A 16,541-nucleotide genomic window follows, 5' to 3' on the forward strand; every position below is an offset into this window, starting at 1 on the left:
TAGGGTATCGTCTAAAACTTTTTGGAGTGCTGGTTTGCTATTCATGAAGTTCCTGAGGTGCTCTTTATCATGAAAGCATCTTATTTCTCCATCAATTTTGAAAGATAGTTTTGCAGGGTGCATCAATCTGGGTTGGAGGCTGTTTTCCTTTAGGGCTTGAAACACATCACTCCAAGCTCTTCTTGCCTTGAGGGTTTGCATTGAGAAGTCTGCTGTGATTCTGATGGGCTTTCCTTTGTATGTGATTTGCTTCTTTTCTCTCACTGTTTGTAGAATTTTGTTCTTCTGTTGGATTTCTGGAATCCTAACTATTAGATGCCTATGTGTACTTTTTTTTTGATCAGGGCTAGCTGGAGTCCTATATGCCACACTTATCTGTATGTCAAGTTCCTTTCCCCTGCTTGGGAAGTTTTCTGCCATCACTTCTGTGAACAGTTTTTTTATGTCATCTGCACTCTCTCCTCTTTCTTCACTGACTCCAATCAGTCTTATGTTATTCTTCTTTGCATCATCTAGCAGCTGCTGGATTGATTTCTCATGGTCCCTTACAATTTGAAAGACATTTTTATTTTCCTGGTCACTAATTGCAATCTTATCTTCTATATCTGAAATTCTAACCTCACACTGGTTCATTCTGCTGCTCAGACTTTTGATGGAGTTTTTAATCTCCTGGAAGTCTGTTTGCATCTGTTTTATGGATTCCATTTGTTTCCTATGTTGGGATTCCATCATGTTCCTCAGTTCCTCTATGTTTTTTATCTGTACCCCTCTAGATTTATTAATCATGTCTTGAACCATGAGCACAATCTTTGCTGTTATGCAAGTAATTATTTCTGATTTCATTTTTCCCAGATCCTCTTTTGATGACAGTTCAGAGAGTCCAGGTGGTTGAGTATCAGATTGTTCCATCTCATTTCCCTTTCAGGTTGCTGTAGGTGATCCGGAAGTCTGTTTTTGAGGATTGTTTATGTGTCTTCTCATTTCCACGGGGAGGAGGGGTGCTTCTGGCACCCGGGTGGCTCACTGTCTCTGCCCTAGGAGTGTGGGATGGTGGCAGGGGAGCTTCCTTCTGAGTGCTGGGACCAGCTCAGCTTCTATGACCTAGGAGCGTGGGATGGTGGTAGGGGAGCTTCCTCAGAAACATTTACTCATTTAAAACAGCTAAATCACAGCTTCTTTTGGAGCAGAGCAACTTTAAAAATGAGTCAACTAATTATGAATTTACTCCAAGTAAAGACTGATGAAATGTATGTTATTTCATGAAACATGGAACTGTTTTGTTCCATTTTATTTTGTTCATTTTTGTGTTATACCTAGTCTTAATTAATTCATGTTCTTTTGTTAGTTTCCTTAAGATTCTATCCAACTAAACAGTAAGGAAAGAAACATTTTTAAGCAGAAAATAAAATTATTGAAAATGAAATATTATCCTAGAACTTTCTTCAGCTTATTCAAGTATTCCCTTTAGCATGCTTTTGAAAAAATAATGAAAATAATAATTATAGCATTTCAGAAGTCTTTTTAAAAATTCTCACTCTAGAAAAAAGTCAACAGTTCTGAAGAGAAAGCAACACATTGAAAATATCACCTTACTCAAGTACATGAATCAAGCAATTTGATTTTACCAAAATAAAAAGAATAAAGGAGTGCTTATTTACACTTTCAGCTTCTCACACCAGAGAAACTATTCAGTATTTATTCATGTGTGTCCTATTTATTTAATTTAAGAGTATCACCTCAATGTGCATCCACTTAGCTATAAATATCTCTAATTTCTCATTTTTTATGGCTGAGTAGTACTCCATTTTATTTTTAAAAAACCACGTTTTCTTTATCCAGTCTCCAGTTGATGGGCATTTGGGCTGTTTCCAAGTTTTAGCTATTACGAACTGTGCTGCTATGAACATGGGTGCACATATATCACTGTGGTATGATTCTTTTAATTCTTTGGGGAAGATCCCCAGCAGGGGAAAAGGGGGGTCAAATGGAACTTCCAGTCCTAGTTCTTTGAGGTATCTCCATACTGATTTCCACAGTGGTTGCACCAGTCTACACTCCCAGCAGCAGTGGAGCAGTGTTCCTCTTTCCCCACAGCCCCACCAGAATTTGTTATTGGTGGATTTCATGATAGCAGCCATTCTTTCTGGAGTAAAGTGGAATCTCAGTGTTGTTTTCATTTGCATCTCTCAAATTACCAGTGATGTTGAACATTTTATCATGTATTTATTTGCTATTTCTACTTCTTTGTCTGAGAAATATCTGTTCATTTCAGATGCCCATTTTTGGATTGGGTCTTTAAATTTCGGAGGTCTGATCTTTTTAAGTTCTTTATAGATTCGAGATAGTAGACCTTTGTCTGAGGAAGAGTAGGTGAAGATTTTTTTCCACTTTGTGGGTTGTCTCTTCACACTGCTGGTGGTTTCTCTTGCTGTGCAGAAGCCTTTTAATAAGAAGAGATCCCACTTGTTGGTTGTTTGTGCTAGTTCATGAGCAATTGAGGTTTTGTTCATAAAATCTTTTCCTACACCGATGTCTTCAAGTGTTCTACCTAACTGCTGTTCCAACTGGTTCAGAGTTTCTATTTTAATATTTAGATCTTTAATCCATTTTGATTTTAGTTTAGTGCATGGTGAGAGATACAGGTCTAGTTTTAATCTTTGGCAAGTTGGAACCCAATTTTTCCAGCACCATTTATTAAAGAGGTTATGTTTCCTCCAGTGAGGGTGTTTGGCTCCTTTATTGAAGATGAGATGGCTGAGTGTGTCTGGCATTGTTTCTGCATCTTTTAATCTGTTTCACTGGTCCTGAAGCCTGTTTCTTTGCCAGTACCATGCTGTTATTATCACCGTAGTTTTGTAGTATAGTTGTAAGTTTGGGATGGTGATAGCCCCTTCCATGTCTCTCTTACCTAGAATTGCTTTTGCTATTCTGGTTCTCTTCTTGTTCCAAATGAATTTTTGGATTGTTTTCTCAAGGTCCGTGAAGTATACTGCTCGGATCTCAATTGGAATTGCATTAAATCTATCTAGTAGTTTTGGAAGTATGGCCATTTTCACTATATTAATCCTTCCTACCCAGGAGCAGGGGATGTCTGTCCATTTTCTGATATCATCTTCAATCTCTCTTTTCAGAGTGCCATAGTTTTCAGAGAAGAGGTCTTTGATTTCTTTCATTTGGATGATTCCTAGGCATTTCAGTTTTTTGGATGCTATTGTGAAAGGAATTATTTGCCCTATTTCTCTCTCAGTGAGTCTGTCATTCATGTAGAGGAAAGCTACTGAATTTTGTGTGTTGACCTTGTAACCAGCTACTTGACTGAATTTGGTTATTAAGTCTAGAAGACTTTTGGTGGAGTTCTTGGGGTGTTCTATATAGAATATCATGTCATCTGCAAATAATGACAATTTGATTTCTTCATTACCTCTCTTTATTCCTTTTATTTCTTTCTCTTGTCTAATTGTCGTGGCTAATGTTTCCAGAACTATATTGAACAAGAGTGGTGATAGTGGACATCCTTGTCTTCTTCCTGATTTTAGTGTGAAGGATTTCAGTTTTTGACCATTTAGTATGACATTGGTTGTTGGTTTTTCATAGATGGCTTCTATCAGTTTGAGGTAGTGACCATCTATTCCAATTTTTTGTAGGGTTTTTGTCATAAATGCATGTTGGATTTTGCCAAATGCTTTTTCTGCATCTATGGAGATAATCATATGGTTTTTGTCCTTGGCTCTATTGATATAGTGTATTACATGGATTGATTTTTGTATATTGAACCATCCCTGCATCCCTGGGATGAATCCCACTTGATCAGGGTGTATGATCTTCTTGATGATCTTTTGCATTCTGTTTGCCATTATCTTATTAAGGATTTTTGCATCTATGTTCATTAGTGAGATTGGCCTATAGTTCTCCTTTTCGGTTGGGTCTTTCTCTGCTGTGGGGATCAAGGTGATGCTTGCTTCCAGGAATGAATTTGGAGTACTGCTTCCCTTTCAATTTCATTGAAGAGTTTAAACAGTAGTGGCAGCAGTTCCTCTCTAAATGTCTTGTAGAATTCAGCAGTGAAGCCATCAGGGCCCGGGCTTTTCTTAGTTGATAAGTTTTTAATTACATTTTCAATTTCATTGGTTGATATTGGGTTGTTCAGAATTTTTAGGTCTTCTTCATTCAACTTTGGTAATTCATATGTGTCTAGGAATCTGTCCATTTCTTCTGTGTTTTCCATCTTTTTGGCATATAGGTTCTGGAAGTAGGTATTGATGATTCTCTGGATTTCTGCTGGGTCTATTCTAATTTCACCCTTTTCATTCCTAATTGCATGGATTTGGTCCTTTTCTTTCCTTTTCCTGATAAGGTTGACTAAGGGTTTGTCAATTTTGTTTATTCTTTTGAAGAACCAACTCTTGGCTTCATTGATTTTTTGCATTGTTTTCTTAGTCTCCATTGCATTTATTTCTGCCCTGATCTTTATAATTTCCTCTGTTGTTTGAGCTTTGGGTTTGTCCTGCTTTTCTTTTTCTAGAAGCTTGAGGTTCAGCATCAGGTTGTTTGATTGCGCTCATTCTGTTTTCCTAATATGATTATTCACTGCTTTGAATTTCCCTCATGAGACTGCTTTCATTGTGTACCGTAGATTCCAATATGTTGTATTGTCATGTCATTTAATTGAAGGAACTGTCTGATTTCTTCTTTAATTTCCTCTGTGACCCATTGGTTATTCAGAAGTGTGTTGTTCAATTTCCACATGTTTATGAAATTTTTTGAGTTTCTTTTGCTATGGATCTCCAATTTCATTGCACTATGGTCTGATAATATACAAGAGATAACTTCAATTCCTTTGCACTTACTTAAACATGTTCTATGTGTGAGTATGTGGTCTATTTTTGAGAATGACCCATGTGCAGCTGAGAAGAATGTGTATTCTGATTTTGTGGGGTGGAAGACTCTGTAAACATCTGTTAAGTTCATTTGTTCAAGAGTTCGAGTGAGTTCTAGTATTTCATTACTTATTTTTAGTCCAGTTGATTTGTCTATTCGTGACAGTGGGATGTTGAGTCTCCCACTACAATTGTATTAGTGCATATATGACTTTTGATGTCCATTAGTATTTGTTTTATATAGTTGGGCACACTAGTGTTTGGTGCATAGATATTTATGATTGTCATCTCTTCCTCTTGGATTCTTCCCTTTACAAGGATGTAGTGTCCTTCTTCCTCTCTCTTAATCAGTGTTGGTTTGAAATATACTTGATCTGCCAAGAGGATAGGTACTCCTGCTTTTTTTCAGGTTCCTGTCACATGGAGTATTTTTTTCCACCCTTTAACTTTCAGTCTGTGAGTTTCCTTTTGAATTAAGTGTTTTTCTTGTATGCAGCATATTGTTGGATTTTGCTTCTTGACCCATTCTGCCGGTCTATTTCTTTTGGTTGGTGCATTGAGACCTTTAACATTGATGGTTATAACTGAAACGTATTGACTTGTCATTGCCATGACTTTTTCTTTTTGTTGAGTTCTCCCCCTTTCCATTTAATTTCTTTTCATTCCAGATGGGTTCATTCTGCTTTGCTTCCTGGGGTTTTGATCCTCAATGTCTGTTCCTAGGATATTGTGTAAAATACTTTGAAGTGCTGGTTTGGTATTCACGAAGTTCCTAAGGTGCTCTTTGTCATGAAAGTGTCTTATTTCTCCATCCATTTTGAAAGATAGTTTTGCAGGGTACATCAATCTGGTTTGGAGGCTGTTTTCTTTTAGGGCTTGGAATATGCCACTCCAAGCTCTTCTTGCATGATGGTTTGTGTTGAGAAGTCTGCTGTGATCCTGATGGGCTTTCCTTTCCTAAGGTGCTCTTTGTCATGAAAGTATCTTATTTCTCCATCCATTTTGAAAGATAGTTTTGCAGGGTACATCAATCTGGATTGGAGGCTGTTTTCTTTTATGGCTTGGAATATGCCACTCCAAGCTCTTCTTGTGTGATGGTTTGTGTTGAGAAGTCTGCTGTGATTCTGATGGGCTTTCCTTTGTATGTGATTTGTTTCTTTTCTCTCACTGCTTGTAGAACTTTGTTCTTCTGTTGAGTTTCTGGAATCTTAACAATTATATGCCTATGTGTAGATTTTTTTTGATCAAGGCTATTTGGAGTCCTATATGCCTCACTTGTCTGTATATCAAGCTCTTTTCCCCTGCTTGGGAAGTTTTCTGCCATTATTTCTGTGAAGAGTTTTTTATGTCATCTCCACTCTCTCCTGTTTCTTCATTGAGCCCAATCAGTCTCATGTTATTCTTCTTTGCATCATCTAGCAGCTGCTGGATTGATTTCTCATGCTCCCTTATAATTTTGAAGCAATTTTTCTTTTCCTGGTCACTAATTGCAGTCTTATCTTCTGTATCTGAAATTCTGTCCTCACATTGCCTCATTCTTCTGTGTAGACTTTCAATGGAGTTTTTCATGTCCTGGAAATCTATTTGCATCTGTTTTATGGATTCCATTTGTTCCTTATGTTGGGATTCCATCATGTTCCTGAGCTCCTCTCTAGATTTATTAATCATGTCTTGCACTAGGAGCACAATTTCCTCTGTTATCTGAGAAATTATTTCTGATTTCATTTTTTCCATATCCCCTTTTGTTGCCAGTTCAGTGGGCCCAGGTGGTTGAGTATCAGAGTGTTCCATCTCATTTCCCTTTGTGGTTGCTGTAGGTGATCTGGAAGTCTGGTTTTGAGACTTATTTATGTGTTTTCTCATTTTGACTGGGGCAGGGGAGTGTTAGCGCCTGCACGGATTACCTCCTCTGAGCTGGGAGAGGGGACAAAGGCTGGGAGCAGCAGTAGGGATGGTGACCCAAAAGCCCCTTCCTCTGGTCCAGGAGCAGTGGGATGGCGGCTCAGAACCCCCTCCCTCTGGGCCGCTAGTGGTGGGAGGGATGGTGGCCTGGAAGCCCCTTCCTCTGGGCCAGGAGCAGCAGGGCAGAAGGTGGCCCAAAAGCCCTTTCTTCTGGGCTGGAATCAGTGGGAGGGATGGTGACTGGGAAGCCCCTTCCTCTGGACCAGGAGCAGTGGAACAGTGGCTCAGAAGCCCCTACCTCTGGGCTGGGAACAGTGGGACTCAGTACCTTGGTCTGGTGGTCTGATGTCCTCTGTGTCTTTGTAGTGTGGAAGCAGGTGGCTGCCTGTCTGCAGTGGGATGAATCGGCATCTTCCGGGCGACTAGAGACCTTGGTAGGGTGTGCCAACTTTTTCATTCTTAATTGCATGTATTTGTGCCTTTGCCTTCCTTTTTTTGATAAGATTGGCTAAAGGTTTATCAATTTTATTTATTCTTTCAAAAAAACAACTCTTGGATTCATTGATTTTTTTTTAATTGTTCTCTTTGTCTCCATTGCATTGATTTCTGCCCTGATCTTTATAATTTCCTCTCTTGTACAAGCTTTGGATTCATTATGCTCTTCTTTTTCTGGGAGCTTGAGGTTCTGCATTAGGTTGTTTATTTTAGTTTTCTCTGTTTTCCTAATATGGGCATTCACTGCTATGGATTTCCTGCATAGAACTGCTTTCATTGTGTCCCATAGATTCCTGTATGTTTTACTGGCATTTTCATTTACTTGTAGAAACTGTTTAATTTCTTCTTCAGTTGCTTCTCTGACCCATTGGTTGTTCAAGTGGGTGTCATTCAGTTTCCATGTGTTTGTTGGGGTTTTGCGGTTTCTTATGTTATTGATCTCCAATTTTATTGCACTATGGTCTGATAATATACAAGGGATAACTTCAATTCTTTAACATTTACTTAGGCATGTCCTATGAGTTAGCATGTGATCTATTCTGGAGAAAGACCTGTGTGCAGCTGAAAAGAGTGTGTATTCTGATTTTATGGGGTGGAACACTCTGTAGACATCTATTAAGTCCATTTGTTCAATAGCTTGGTTCAGTTCTAGAGTTTCCTTGTTAACTTTTTTTCTAGATGATCTGTCTATTTGTGATAGTGGAGTACTGAGGTCCCCCACTACAATTGTGTTAGTGTTTATTTGGTTTTTCATGTCTATTATTATTTGTTTTGTATAGTTGGGGGCATTTGTATTTGGTGCATATATATTTAGGATTGTCATCACTTCCTCTTGGATTGTTCCCTTCACAAGGATGTAGTGACCTTCTTTTTCTCTCTTAGTTTTGGTTTGAAATCTAATTTGTCTGTAAATAAGATTGCTACCCCTGCTTTCTTCTGGGTTCCTGTGGCATGGAGAACTGTTTTCCATCCTTTTACTTTCAGTCTATGAGTTTCTTTTTGAGTTAGGTGTTTTTATTGTATACAACATATTGTTGCATTTTCCTTTTTAATCCATTCTGCCAGTCTATTTCTTTTGATTGGTGAATTGAGACCATTAACATTGAGGGTTATAATTGATAGATATTGATTTATCCTTGTCATGATGTTTTACTTTTGTTGGCTCTTTTATTTCTTATTTTTTCCCCCTTTCCCTTTAGTGTCTTACCTTGCCTGGTGCCTTCCCTCTGTTGGGCCTCATGGAGTTGTGGCCTTCATTGCTTTTTTCCTAGGATATTGTTTAGAATTGCTTATAGTGCTGGTTTGGTGTTCATGAAATTTCTCAGGTGTTCTTTGTCGTGGAAGTATCTAATTTCCCCACCAATTTTGAAAGATAATTTTGCAGGATACAACAGTCTAGGTTGGAAGTTATTTTCTTTTAGGGCTTGAAATACTTCATTCCAGGCTCTCCTTGATTTGAAGGTTTGTGTTGAGAAGACTGCTGTGATTCTGATGGGCTTTCCTTTGTAGGTGATTTGTTCCTTTTCTCTAACTGCTTGTAGGATTTCATTTTTCTGTTGGGTTTCTGGGATCTTGACTATTATATGTCTAGATGTAGATTTTTTTTGATGATGGCTAGTTGGAGTTCTATATGCCTCACTTATCTGTATGTCCAATTCTCTACTTCTGTCTGGGAAGTTTTCCACTATTACTTCTGTGAACAGTTTTTTTTATGTCCACTGTGCTTTCTCCTGTTTTTTCATGGACTCCTATCAGTCTTATGCTATTCTTCTTTGCATCGTCTAACAGTTATTGGGTTGATTTCTCATGGTCCTTTACTATTTTTAAGAAATCTCTATTTACATGGTCTCTAACCATGATACTGTCTTCTATATCTGATATTCTACCTTCAGATTGCCTTAATCCACTGTGGATACTTTCAATGGAGTTTTTGATCTCCTGAATATCTGTTTGAATCTGTTTCATGGATTCCATTTCTTTCTTATGCTGGGTATTCATGGCTTCCAGCATGTTTCTGAGCTCATCTCTTTTTTTATCTGTTTCTGTTCTAGAGCCTCTAATCATGTCTTTCACTCTGCTCACCATCTCTGTAGATATCTGGGAAATTATTTCTGCTTTGAATATTTCTAGAGCCTCATTTGTCTGTTTTGTTACTTCCTGTGCTATCAGTTCAGGGTATCCACGTGGTTGGTTATGGGACTTTTACATCTTATTTCCCCCAGGATTTACCCTTGGTGGGGTGGAAGTCTGGGTTTGTGCCTTGCTTAAATGTCTTCTCATTTTTGTTTTTGGTACTGTCCTTGGTTTAACTCCTGAGTTGATAGTTTGAAATTGCTTATTGTAGGTATCTTTGTTGCTTGTAATTAGAACCCTTATGGAATGATTGCTTCTCAGAGGTGTCTTCCAGATATAGCTGGTCTTTAAGTTTTGAGTCTCTAATGACTCTAAGGCTATCTCATTTTCATTGTACTAGAAAGGTTCCTTGACTAGATCAATAACAATACCTTAGCCCAAGTAATACAATCAGCAACACCATTGCATCAAGTACATCTTGGAAAATGACATTTTGTGGTAGTTATTAATCTATCACCTTTAGCTGTGTGAATTAAATCAAGATAAAGGACCAACCCAACATATAGTGAATAAACTCTTCAATATAACAACTTTACCCTTTGGGATGGGGAGTTAGAAGGGGTTGGGGAGAGAGTGACAGGTGGGAAGAAGGATAGGGGAAGGTTAGCAATGTGGCCAGAGGACACAGGTGAGAAGGAAAAAGAGAATAATACTAAAATAAAGAAGAACTCTGAATGAGGACCAAAACAGGGACAAAAAGGGAAGATGAACAATGTGGGAGAGCAAGAGAGTGAGTGTAAGAGAGAGAGAAAGGAAAGAGAAAAGAAAGAAGAAAAGAAAAGAAAAAAAGGAGAGAAAAACAAATATTTGCAAAGAGTAGGAAACAAATTAAAGATAAGAGGAGCAAAGGAAAAGAAAAGGAAAAAAAACAAACTAACAATACTAATTTTGGGAATAAAAAATAACAATGAAGATGAAGGGCCTCTTTCGGGGTATGTCTCTGCTGTCACAATAGACAGCGTGGGTAGCAGTGTGCAGATGTAAGTCAATGAGTCTCAGCAAGCTAGTTGCAGACCCATGAGATTCAGGCAGATTTTTGGCTGCAAGTCCCAAGTTGAGCTCCCTGTCCTCCTGCAGGGTTGAACTCTGCAGAGTTATATTGCAGGTTCAAGTTGCCCTTCCCCTGAAGATAGTCCTGGCTCTGATGGAAGGTGAAGATGACTCCAACTTACCCAGTACAGTGGTCTGGTGGTCCGGTGTCCTCTGCATCTTTGTAGTGTGGAACCAGGTCGCTGTACAGAGACAAGGCCAGAGGAGCGGGGCGGTGGGGGGAGTGGAGGTGGGCTGGGGCTGTCCAGTGGATTGCTGCCTGCATGTTCCGTCAGACTCTCAACCTTGGTTCGGTGTCTGCAGACCTGCCTGTCTGCTATATTTATTGTTTTTAAAATTGAAGGCATGTAAAATTTAAAGTGAAATAAAATATTGTAAAGGAAGTTATGAGCTTATTTGATCACATACCCATATAAAACATTTGTCTGTCTAAAAACATTTACAGTTAAAATGGTGAGACACAGGAAAGCCTTGAATATTTGGCAAAGAGTTAGTATTTTCTTATCCTGAAATATTTATACTCTTGGTAATAAATATTAAATGCCAAATAATAAGTGAGTAAAGAATATGAAGAGAAAATTTATGCTCAAAAACTACAATGGTCAACAACTAAAGTAAAATTTTTCATTATATACTCATGAAGAATGAAAGAAATTTAAAATGATAGAAACTGACTTTTTAAAAATCCAGGTAATTTCTTATTTCTTTACTTATTTTGTTTCTGTTTTATGCATTATTATCTTTGTTGTTTACTAGTGATGTCATATATCAATCTATATGAAAATCATTAGAAGTATTCATGACTTAAACAAATGATTCTACCTCTAGAAAACTATACTAAGCAATAAAATAATCTTTAAAAATGTTATGCTTTAAAATGTTCAGATTAGCTTTATTTTCAATAGCATAAAACAAGGTAGATTATTGGAGTATATTTTAATGAATTATACTATCTACTCAAGGGAAATTTTCTATCTATTGCCAGTTTCATTTAAGAAAATTATCCATGGCCTGGGGATTTAGCTCAGTGGTTCTGCTGCCTGCCTTGCAAATGCAAGGTCCAGAGGTCGATCCCTGGTACCAAAAGAAAAAAGAAAAAAGAAAAAGAAAACTATCCAGCAGAAGAGAAACAAAAGTTGCCACTATCATTTTTATTATTTTTTTAAATAGTGTAAATATTTAAAACAAAGAGACCAATAGTAAACTCCCAAAATGTTGACAGCTGTATCTTTAGAGGAGGCCATTTCTGTTCTTCTTTTTCTGTAGTTTGCAAATTTTTATTACTGAGTTTAGACTACTTTTATTTGAAGTATCTTTTTTCCTAAAAGATCATAAAAAATGAGCTCAAACTTAATATTTGAAATACTATAACACATTATTTATTTTCTATCAAGGTGGTGTTGAAAAGTAAACTGATTTCTTTTCTGATATATTAATAATTTTTTCTTTCATCATTGAAAATTTTATCTCACACATTAATCTGAATTCTGACCAGTTAACAGATGAGCTGAATTTGCTAATGAATCTGGATTTACTTTTTTGTTTTAAGCACATATATACAATGTATGGGTTGGGAAGTTGTAATGAGTATTGCAAGAGAAACAGATTTAATGTAGGACACAGAAATTTAGAAGATTAGCTGAAAATATCTACCCACAGAGTCAAATATAGAAGAGTGGAAGAAATCAGTCCACGTGTTAGAAATCCGAAGATTTCAGCACAAGGCCTGGAGCTCACACGATGTCTTTTGCATGTCCCTATCAGATGACTGAGGAGTCTACAATGGAAGATAAGGATCAGCAGAGAGACCAAGGGCTGGTGCTGGAGGCATAGCAGACTACCAGCAGTTGTTGAGCAGACTGAGGGAATTTAAATCAAAAAGCAGAAACTGGGTACAGCCAAAGTGAACAGCAGCTGAACTGTGGTTGCCATTTGGGGCAGAGGTGCAAACTTGAACTCTGATAGCCCAGGTGGTGACAATCCCCCCTTCTTACGTCTCTTCTCCCAGGGCCACTTTGCTACCCCAAAAGAAAGAAGGGAAGAGATGTTTAGCCATGGTGGACTGCTGGCAGTTGGTCAACAAATTGAAGGAATATGTTGAGAAGTAGAGACTGGGTCCAGCCAAATTCTGCTACTGGCTTCACCCAGAGTCACTAAAATTGGCTCTGACTACAAAGGGTTGGAGACACCCTCTTGGCTCTGCAACCAGAAATGTGGATGGGCAAGCAACTTTGGCCGGTGACAGGAAGAGGGCTCACTGATACAGCAGACACATGCAAAGAGCACCGCAGTGGCTGAGAGAGTTGTGTGGACAGGATCACAGAGGAGAGACCTGGGGAAGAGACAAAAAGGCCCCAGCTCTCAACCCCAGAAGTCAGAAACAGCCTCATGTCCAGCATTGGTCCTACTACCAACCTGAAAGGGCTGCTCAGAGCATTTACAGGCTCTCTCTCAGACACTAACACAGAATTGTGGACACCAGAGGCATTTTAGTATTTTTATTACCTTTATTTTTCCTTGTTTGTTTGATTCATTTCCCTGCTTTGGTCTGGTTGTGTTGTTTTTTGTTGTTTTGTTTTGTTTTGTTTTTTCCCTGTGGTTATTGTTTAGGTTTCATCATCTTCTTTCCCCTCAACTGTCTCTTTTGATTTTATAAAACTTTCATGTGAGTGAACAGTGTCTCCTGCCTTTCTGGTTCACTTTGATATCCCTTTGCTTCCTCCTTCATGATTTCTGTCCTGTCCTCTCCTCCAATATTCCAAAGCTTGGGTGTTCATCCTTTCCCCTCCAGCCTTGCTTCTATTATATTTCTTTTACTCATTTCTGCTTCATCACCTATACCTCTTAAATTTCCCTCCCACAGGATAAAATTACTAAAAGGAAAATCACTGAATACAAGCACCTGATTTAAGTTGGATCTTCTAATACAACAGTAGAGCCTGCTCCTAAGGTCAAAGGTACCAAACTAACAGGAACCACAGTTTGTCAGTTGCTAGATTATATTAGATGCTATTGACACTGTTAATTCTACTACATTAGCCAGGAAATCATACCTGTTGTAATTAGTTGTTCTCCAGGCTACAGCAAAACTGTGAATGTCTGGGGTCACAACCACAGCGATTGTCCAGTATCAAAGAACTGGTTGGTAATCTAAACACATAGCAATCTTGCATCCTCAATAGATCAGGAAGTAGGATCTTGGGATAAACACAAAGAGCAAGAATCACCTACACTTAGAAGACAGCTCTGAGGACCAGGTATTTCTTAGCGAAGCCCCAATAATAGTGATAAAGCTTTCAACCATAAGAAAGCTACAAGGAACAACTCAGAAAACAAAATAAAATTATGAAATAAATAAATGACAAGATGTAGAAGAAGAGGAAATTGGAAACAACCTACCTGAACTTACTGAAATGATAGCTGCAGAAGTAAACAAAGGGAAAAAGCCACAGGAAAAACAATCCTCCAGGTAAGAAAAAGAAATGACAATCAAAATGAAAAACATACTCAATGACTCTAGAGTAGAAACATTAAAAAAATAGAGGAGCTTAGAAAATGATGGAAACCATGAACACCCAACCCAGGAAAGAAATGGAATACATGCAACAGATTCAAACCAATATCTAGAAGATTAAAAACTCCACTGAAAGTATAGGCAATTGTTTAAACCAGAGAGAAGACAGAATTTCAGATCTAGAAGACATGACTGTAGTTACCACAAAAGAAAGAGATCTTAAAAACAAGAAGCTATGAAAAATCAATCCAACAACAGATTGCCAGAGAGAGAGGTCCCAGGTTGCCGGGAGCCCCACTCCATGGGACCAGCCAGAAGGTGAAGACCGCTCCCCACTGGCCACGCCCACAGTGGCTATCTGCTTAGCCTCGTGGGCGCCCGCAGGACACCCTCCCCCCACCTCTGGCCTCCTGGCTGTACCACTACCTGGTCAAACACTACAAAGACACAGGGGACACCAGACCACCTTACTTGGTAAGTTGGAGGGATCATCACCTCCCATCAGAACCTGGCCTATCTTCAGAGAAAGGACAGCTGGAACCTGCCATACAACCTTACAGAGTTCAACCCTACAGGAGGACAGGGAGCTGAACTTGGGACTTGCCCCCCAAAATCTGCCTGAATCCCATGGGTCTGCAACTGGCTTGCTGAGACTCACTGACTTATATCTGCACACTGCTACCCACATTGTCTATTGGGACAGCAGAGACATACCCTGAAGGAGGCCCTTCATTTTCATTTCTATTTTTTATTTCTTATTTTCAAAATTGTAATTATTGGTGTGGTTTTTTGCTCTTATTTTTAATTTTTTCGTACTCTTCAAATTTTTATTTTTATCTTCTTTTCTTTCTTTCTTTTCTCTTTCCTTTCTCTCTCACACTTGCTCTCTTGCTATCCCACATTGTTCTTCATCTTCCTTTTGTTCCTGTTCTGGCACTAATTCAGATTTCTTCTTTATTTTTCTTTTATTCTCTTTTTCTTCTCTGTCTGTGTCCTCTGGCCTTACTGCTAACATTCCCCTATCCTTCTACCTATCTATTCCTCCCTCCCCAACTCCTTCTAACTCCCCATCCCACAGGATAAAGTTGCTATATTGAAGAGGTTATTCACTATAAACATATGTTGGGTTGGTCCTCAATTTTGATTTAATTCACATAGTTAAAAGTGATAGATTAATAACTTTCACAAATTGTCATTTTCTAAGATGTACTTGATGCTATGGTTTAGCTGATTGTATCACTTGGGGTAAGATGATGTGATTTATCTAGTCAGTTGTCCTTCCTGATATAATGAAAATGAGATAGCCTCAGAATCATTAGAGACTCAAAACCTAAAGACTACCTACACCTGGAAGACACCTCTGAGAAGCAATCATTCCATAAGGGTTCTAATTACAAGCACAAAGATACCCACAATAAGCAATTTCAAACTATGAACCCAGGAGTTAAACCAAGGACAGTACCAAAAACAAAAATGAGAAGATGTTTAAGCAAGGCACAAACCCAGATTTCCACCCCACCAAGGGTAAATTCTGGGGGGAAACGAGGTAGAAAAGTCTGATAATCAACCACCTGGACACCCTGAACTGATAGCACAGGAAGTAACAAAACAGATGAATGAGGTTCTAGAAATATTCAAAGCAGAAATAATTTCCCAGATATCTACAGAGATGGTGAGCAGAATGAAAGACATGATTAGGGGATCTAGAACAGAAACAGTTTAAAAAAATAGATGAGCTCAGAAACATGCTACAAGCCATGAAGGCCCAGCATAAGAAAGAAATGAAACCATGAAACAGATTCAAACAGATATTCAGGAGATTAAAAACTCCACTGAAAGTATGCACAGCAGATTAAGGGAATCTGAGGATAGAATATCTGATGTAGAAGACATGATTGTGGTTAAGGACCATGAAAATAGAGATTTCTTAAAAATAGTAAGAGACAATGAGAAATCAATCCAGCAGCTGCTAGATGATGCAAAAAAGAATAACATGAGACTGATAGGAGTCCAGAAAAAACAGGAGAAAGTATAATTAACATAAAAAAAACTGTTCACAGAGGTAATAGGTGAAAACTTCCCACACAGAGGTAGAGAATTGGACATACAGATAAGTGAGGCATATAGAACTCCAACTAGCCACAGTCAAAAAAATATCTACACCTAGACATATAATAGTCAAGATCCCAGAAACCCAACAGAAGAACAAAATCCTACAAGCACTTAGAGGAAAGGAATAAATCACCTACAAAGGAAAGCCCATCAGAATCACAGCAGATTTCTCAACACAAACCCTCCAGTCAAGGAGAGCCTGGCGTGAAGTATTTCAAGCCCTAAAAGAAAATAACTTCCAACCTAGACTGTTGTATCCTGCAAAATTATCTTTCAAAATTGATGGGGAAATTAGATACTTCCACGACAAAGAACACCTGAGAAATTTCATGAACACCATACCAACACTCTGAGCAATTCTAAACAATATCCTAGAAAAAAGCAATGAAGTTCACAACTCCATAAGGCCCAACAGAGGGAAGCTACCAGACAAGATAAGACACTAAAGGGAAAGGGGG

This window comes from Heterocephalus glaber, unplaced genomic scaffold (genome assembly GCF_053883595.1).
Source record: "Heterocephalus glaber isolate CG9 unplaced genomic scaffold, H.glaber_assembly_v1.0 deba00001593, whole genome shotgun sequence".
In the NCBI taxonomy this organism is placed as follows: Eukaryota; Metazoa; Chordata; class Mammalia; order Rodentia; family Bathyergidae; genus Heterocephalus; species Heterocephalus glaber.